The sequence below is a fragment of the Tachypleus tridentatus genome, chromosome 13 (assembly GCF_004210375.1).
Source record: "Tachypleus tridentatus isolate NWPU-2018 chromosome 13, ASM421037v1, whole genome shotgun sequence".
Taxonomy (NCBI): Eukaryota; Metazoa; Arthropoda; class Merostomata; order Xiphosura; family Limulidae; genus Tachypleus; species Tachypleus tridentatus.
In genome coordinates this window covers 120,438,551-120,446,732 of record NC_134837.1, presented here as the reverse complement: position 1 = coordinate 120,446,732, position 8,182 = coordinate 120,438,551, and the positions used below count along the sequence as shown (strand labels likewise).

Here is an 8,182-nt window from a genome sequence, read left to right as displayed (position 1 = left end):
TTCTGGACTTGTGATGATGAAAGCACAGCAGTATATAAAATTTATTGTGTCATATAATGAACATTTATACAAGTATCAATATAAATTCTTTCGAAGAACGGCTCCAGAGGATGTGGGTCAAGGGTACATCCTGCTGACAGGTATAAAGGAACCGCCATATCCTCGACAATATATTACAGCTAAAAAGACAAATATAGCGTGTGATATCAGAAGACAAATTCTTCAGGTGGTCGTTTGAATGTATAAATTTGTAGTAATGTTATATATCTTGACTGTAACCATATTTGTTAATTCATAAAGTAAACTGAGTTACGTTCGTGGTTACCAAACATTAATGTAAAATTGTAAATATTCTACATATTTGAAACATCTTAACTAACGGAACTGAACAAAATGATAGAATATTCCATATCTGAATGTTACATTACACTTATCTTCCGGATACCCAAAAAATAATAACTTTAGGAAATGCAGTTAATAGGATGTATCGTAATGTATTCCATATCTAATAGCTAATAAATAAAATACGGCAGTAAGAAGAACGTATTCCACTTCTTCCATGAATGTTCTGAAAAAGAGATACATAAATAATTCCCTTAATCGAAGTAATAGTTAAAATACCACTCACTAATGATCGCTGTTCTGGGAGGCCTGAAATTATTGTGTTTCTTACATCGTCACGTGTGATCATATTATTTGACGCAGTTCTTGCTTATCCTTTATCTTCTTATTTGAGATTATAGCTACACTAAGTAACAAAGATTGATGCTATATTACTGTTATCTAATATTATTCTGTCCAAATCTAGTTATATCCATTTCTATCTCAAATATAAAGTTCTGACGTCAGTAATTAAGCTTAGGCCTCGGTTGTTAGTACTCGATTAACATTAATAAAGGTAACACTTTTCGTTCACTGATTGGTTGCACCAGATTACACTAATTTATGTGATTAAAACGGTAAAATAGCTAAATACAGTTTAACGGAATACAATGTTAGAATAAATATTACTCAATAAATAATTATTGAAACATGACTAGCCCTGAACAAACTTTACATGTTCCGGTGTAATATGACTATACACACAACGGTAACAGAGAATATTCCAACCTAACTACTTAAACTACTCAGAAACATAAAATATTTGTTTAATTTTATATCTTTCTACTTTTATTATTTCCATAATATTTATTCAACTTTCTCTTCTACCTGATTTATCAGTTTAACATTACTTCAGTATATAACATAAGATGTGTCTACTGTGATGTGTATTAAACTTGACTAGTTTACTTTGTATTTATCTACTTCGTTTCTAATGTTTCTTGATCTTGAATTTTAGGCTTATGTGTGTATGTGGTCACTTTAAGTTCAACCACAGATATAAGGAACTGTAAATCTCGCATTAACAAAGTTAGAAATAAAATGTAAGGTATATAACATGTCAGTTTGTTTGTCATGTGCTCCAAATTATCTTCAAGAATATATAAACTATAATGAAACAAGTATATAGAATGTAGTATAACATTTTCTCCGCGTTGTAAATTAAATATTGCTCTCAAGAGTACTAAAGATAGAATACAAAAAAGTGATAAATGTGGGAGTTACAAAATTTATTTTTTCTGTGGTCGAACTTACATTAACTAAGTATGTAGAAAGATAAAATTCAGGATCAAGGTATATAAAAACTGTAAAAATATGAAAAGTTAATGAATGATATAAGTAGAACATGTGATAGAGACATCTGTTATAGACTGGAATAACACTGAGTTAATGTGACAGGCCGAATTTAAAATTGAATTACAAATATTATAAAGTCTCGAAATAGAAAAATATATACATCGTGTTAAACAAGGAAGCTGATTCAGGTCTAGATATAATAAAGTCCTGTGCAGATGTTTTGCAATTCTGTGTAGTTTAAGTCTAGATGGAGCCACAGGAATGGTAATGTTTATGTGGGAAAATAACCTCCAACCATTGTTCAACCGTACTCGTTATGATAGTGCTAGAATACAATGAGATGTATATATAGAGATTTTTTTTGAGCTCGTCTCTGTTTTAATAATTATTTATTGTGCGATAATTATTTTAACGTTGTATTCCTCCTGATTGTATATACATATTTTATTCAAGTGTTATTTTAATTCATTTGGTAAGATATACTTTTAAACTTTAGATTGTGTGAAAGATACTAATTCAAAACTTCATACTTTTAATGATGATATTTAGTTTATTTTTAAATTTTGTGTTGACGTAAACCTACTCTCTACCCATCTGTTTAAAAATACTGTTACACATGTTGTAAATGTTTGTCATTATAACACATTCTATATTAAATAACATGCATTCACGGTGTGATTTAACTTATAAACTTACTTGGTGGTCTGTGTCTCCAAATGAATGAAAGATGTTAGTATTACAAGACATAATCCCTAGGTACAAATAATGAACAAATATACATTCTCTAGGTAAAGAGGTTTTATTACATACTTGTACGAAGTTACAACTACAGAATGAATCTTCATCGCTAAGATTCAAACGACAAACTATGTGTAACACCAAGCTGTTGTTAAGATGTAACGTTTATGTTGCAGAAACATGAAAGTTGTAACGGAAACAGAAGCACCACATTATCCAATGTAATATACATTATATTTTAGAGACATGAGTTTGTGAATAATTCTACTTTTAAACCGAAACAAATACATGTCGATAAATGTAATAATAGATGAGTTAACTTCTATAAAAATTAAACTATCATTTTACATGTATGTTATGAAAAATAATATAGAAACAGAAAAAAGTTTATTTATGTTTTAATCAAGTGAAAAAACAAACCAAATGTGAGTACACTTTTGAAATACTTCTAAAATACCGTTTCTTTCTTTTTGTAATCAGTACAAACCCGGGTTTCGATTCCCGTGGTTTACACAACATTGTGTAGCGTAGCTTAACAACAATACAAACAAACAAAACTCATTATTGTGATAATATGAACCTTTTCATATTTAAAACATCTTTTATTATCTTATTCTTGTTATGAAACGTTTTAATTTTAGAAGAGAACGTTAAGAATTAAAATTATTTACAATTAAACTTCGAAAGATTTGTATTATCTCAGAGACCATTAGTCAATAATTGTGAAAATTAATATAACAATAAATATGTTGTTTAAATAGTAAGGAATATTTTAACGAGTTAAGAAACGTAAGTTATCTGATTAATTTTTAAATTTAATATTACTTGACATTGTGCAGCCTTTTATACAGCGCTATATAAAGAAATAATTTAATGTAGATTATAGAAACTGATAATTTATGTCACAAACTTTACACAAACAGAACATAACGACAATAAACTGTAAAGTTATCAAACATTCGTTTAGTTATTTTTTAACATGAAAACTTTATTAACATATGGTTGTTAATATAATATCTTTCTATATAACCTAATCACTTGTATTTATAAACTTTAGTTAAAGTTAATACCTACACGTAATTTATGTTTTCACTGAAATGGTTAAATCAAACTTATAGCAATAAAAATTTTTCATAGTTCAAAGAGTGTTAACTTTTACATACAAGTAAACATATAACAAATTAATAGTGTCAACCTTTGTATTTTCCTTCTGTATATTAATTAAAATACAATTTTTAATGAAATATTTACATGTTAGTTATTATTTATTGACCAATAATAAACTCCATAGGTCTTGTTTTCATCTCGCTTCTCTTTAGGGTACTGTGTTTATTTTTCCAGTGATACCAGGTAACACCGGTAGCATCTTCCTTGTCTTCTGTGTAATACAAACCATTTAAGTTACTACTGTGACAGTTATTGTACCACCATCCACCTTTGTAGCTTTGAGCACAACTACCGCCGTTTTTATCGTTGTCTTTATCCTTGGTACTGAACATCATGTTGTTGTGGGAAGCGAAAGAATTTCCTAAAATAATATCGAAATAATTAATAAATAATATATAAACAACTAATGTACGATATTATTTACTGTAATAACGTTTAAACTCACCCGCGTCACCCTTGTACGTTTTGTAACTCATTTTATAGAGTTCTCTTTCACTTCGTACCAAGAACTCGTCATACTCTGCATATCTTCGACTTCCTTCAAAGTCTTCCAGATCAACACGGAGCACCATATTGTTCTGATTGGTCAACGAGAAAATAACATCATTTCCTGGAACAGAATCAGTACATAATAATTAAATAGTTTATAAGAAAGTAAATAATTAGTTTCATCAAATAATAGTAAATAACATGAAAAGAAATAAGTAATTTATCACTGTTAGATAAATATATAAAGTTTTACCTAACCAAAACTCCTGGGTTAAATTTCCAAAACCATTTTTATATTCTACCCACGATGTGTAAAAATTTTCAACTGGTTTTCCAAAATCTCCTCTTCTTTGGATCAACTAAAATAAAAAAAATCAACAAAAATTCTGAAAAAAACGTAACGTGTTTCTGGATGTGAAAAAATATAACATCTTTGTTTTGAAATGTTACCAGTACCAAAATGAAACTTTAAAATATACATTCCTGTATTATCGTTCAACTTTGATATAAGTTTATGAAACATGTAAAAGCTACCTAAAAACGAAAAGTTTTTGAACTAAAACATATTTCATTCATACGATCTGAATTTGTTTCATAGATGATTTCAGGATAATATTATCGTAGCATCAAGATAAACTACAGAACACATTCCTCTGTGCTATTAAACAATGTTATATGTTTATCAGCATTTAGAAAGTGTCAGGTTGAACACAAATACACCTTCTGAAGCATAAATAAAAACAAACTAAAACGAAATGATTACCAAGTAAAAACACGTCTAATGAGCTGTAAATTTAGTATGTTAAAATAACATATATTAATGAACGGAATAAATGAAAAAATATAATAAATATTTAAAAGAAGAACGTCACACGTTCTTAACAAATTTATTTTTTTTCTTTTTAAATGTGGGGTTGGTTCTGATACTTATTTTTCATTTCTTATAAAAGACTGAATTTATATAACAAAGCAGTTTCGTCTTCTTTGAAAATAATGGCAAAATTTTAATTAAATCTGTCATGAAAACAATCGATAACCCAGAATTAACTAAAGCTATACCATAAAGGAGAGTTTAGTTCACCTACCGTCCACCCTCCTCCTGATGTCTCCATATCACAGTATACAGAAATCGACTTGTCTAAAAAACCGTGGCTGAATCCTGTAGACACCACTGGTTCGGTTTAGATTTTGTTTATAGATACTGGCACAGTCTTCTGGTAGAGGTGGTTTCTGTTCTGTCGTTTGTGTCATGCAAAGAGATTGTTGAAGGGATCGGTTTTGTTTGTCGTTAACAAGCGGTGAAAATGTTCGTTGAAATGTGGTTGTAGAAAACACATCTAAAGAATAACGGATAAAATCTTTAATGTGGAAATATGAAAAAAGCTGAACATATAGTGTTACAAGATTAACAATATAATATTTAGGTTTAACATTTAAATGTTCCTTTAATCGAAGTTCAAGTTTTTTGTAAAGTAAAATATATTACCTTCTAAAGTAGAAATCTTCTCTCTAGCCAGATCTACTAATTCTGTAACGGAGTCCACTATTCCTTTCAGTGAACCAACAGCATTACAAGCTGTGTGATGGTGGACATCAGCCTGGGTCAACACGAAGAAAGACAAAATACTTAATATGTTTACAGTGTTGTACATTGTCAGATGGTTTATAACACAGAACTGTTTTCTTGTAGACTGAAGATGTGAATCTTCTATCAATGATTTTATAGTTGTATTAAACAGGATATCCAAAAAGGGGTTTCTTTAAATTATTACAAGTTAGAACCGTGTTAGTAACTGTATCTGATGTTTTTCACACCGACTCCCAAGAAATGTTTATAGTTTTCTAAATATGGCTCTTGTCAACATCTGTAATTTCCATTTCTTTTTATAACCGCTGGAGTTATTATTACCGCAAGAGTTGTTCTCTGTGATTAATAATTTTTTATGGTTCTCGTCAACTGGATATATACATGGTAGATGGTCCTTATTTATAATAAATGTAAGATAATGCATGTAGTTATCATAATTGAATTATATGTTTAATTTAACAGTGTCATGGCAGAAAAGGGTCTTGGTGTAACATTTGTCATCCAATTAGTGTGCTGTTGGTAGTGGTATCTGAAGAGATGCTGAAAAGTGCTGTCGAGTAGTTGCCTTCTATATGCTTGTAGGGCAAATAGGATTTTAGGTTAAATCGACAGGAATATTGAATACAAGTTATAATTTCATTGTGTAGGTCAGTGGTTAGGCCACATTTGGAGTATTGTGTTCAGTATTGGCTGAAGATTATCTAAATGGTACCTAAGATGAAGGTGTCATCATACAAGGAGAGACTGTAATATTTCTCTTTCTCTTGAAAAACAAAGAATACTTATGGGGGGATTTATTCAGGTGTTCAAGATTGTTAAGGGAACTTATAATGTTGATGTATCATTTTTTTTCATACTTAACAGTGACAGTAGTGGAACTAGGAGACAGAAATATAAAATTGTGACATATTACGTTTTCTCCATGTTATTATTCTCTTTTTTTTACGCATAATTAAATTAGACAAATAATTATTTACTTTAGCAGTACCAATATCATAAAACGCAGCTTTAAAGTAAATACGTGTTATTTTAGATTACATTTAGTTTACTTCAAGCAAACGAGAAAAATATCTTCTAAAACACCAGTATGTGGGGGAACGTGTTATCTTGTTGTACATATTAAACAGCAGTCAAAGTTGGGGCAAGTATACATGTATCTTAGGTGACCAAATGCCCCGTAGTGCCACCAATGGATGTAGTCCTCTCGTTTTAAGTTCGTGTGATTACTTCATATGTAGACTACTCTCGTCCCAAAGTTTTAAGATGATTTTATATGTAAATTCTTCTCACCCCAAGTTATCACAATTATTTTAAATATTTTCTCCTTTCGTTTGAAGTTCTTACATTGGTATTAAATGATTCACCATTTAGTTCTCTATTATCTACAATTTACAGCTTTAGGTTTCTTGTGGATCGAGACAATGTCCAACTTTTAAAAGTTTGTTAGCGTTGTCCCTCCTCTATACATTCACTTCCTTTATAAATTCTGCTGAAATTTTGTTTGTGCCACGTTTTTTCAAACTTTCAATCGCTTTATGGACCTCCTTTTTAATATTTTGGGGTCGTTGCTAATTAGTTCTCCAATTTCAAGGGCTGATTATTCTTCTCTGATATCTTTGTTCAGTTTTCTCACATACTCCATTGATATATCTTAGATATCAATTTAAAACAATATATGTCACCATTGCTTTAATTACTACCAGTAAACGACAAGTAAGTTTGCTATTCAACAATAAACAATTATATGGTGTAGTATTTTCTATTGAACTCCGTCTGGCAGCTTCAAATATGGGTACGATCACATTGAGTCTAGCATGGCCAGGTGGTCAGGGCACTTGACCTGAAATCTGAGGGTCGGGAGTTGAATACCTATCCTACCAAACACGCTAGCCCTTTCAGCCATCAGGGCGTTATATGTGACGGTCAATCCTACTATTCATTAGTAAAAGTATTGCCAAAGAGTTGGGAGGTGGTGGGAATTGATGACTTGCTATTTTCCTTCTTGTCTTTCACTGCTAAATTACGGACAGCTGGTGCAGATGTAACCCTCCACGAAATTCCAAACAAACAAACCAATTATATTTGAGTGTCCAGCGGTGGAATAGCGGTAAGTCTATTAATTTATAACGCTAAAATCAGAAGTTCGATTCCCCTTGGTGGACACAGCAGATAACCCAATGCAGCTTTGCTATAAGAAAACACACGCGTACATTTAGGTTCAAGATACATGACCATCTGTTTAGTTGACAGGTTAGCCTGTAATCTAATATGTTGTTGTTATAACATAAAAAACGAATGAGAAACAGAAAGATTTTCAGCTATTCTTTTTAATATGGATAATAAAGAAGATAGAAGATGAGCAACAGTAGAAACATACATTATCTTGTAATGCATGACAATTATATTTTGGTGGGAAAAACAACTATATTAGAAAATGTTGCCAACTATTTATCAACTAGTCGATATGTGAATGATATCAATGATAATAACAACGGCACTGTTGATTAGGCCTGGCATGGCCGA

At 30.6% G+C, this 8,182-nt stretch overlaps 1 pseudogene across 1 annotated transcript; it reads right to left on the bottom strand.

Annotated features, from left to right (window-relative positions):
• Positions 1–2,467: 2,467 nt before the first annotated feature.
• LOC143238189 (techylectin-5B-like) lies at positions 2,468–5,827 on the bottom strand (annotated as a pseudogene). The gene is made up of 5 exons (XR_013020449.1): positions 5,558–5,827; positions 5,157–5,408; positions 4,325–4,430; positions 4,028–4,192; positions 2,468–3,943 (listed from the first exon to the last, which is right to left on the bottom strand). The product of XR_013020449.1 is annotated as a techylectin-5B-like (transcript).
• Positions 5,828–8,182: the final 2,355 nt, after the last annotated feature.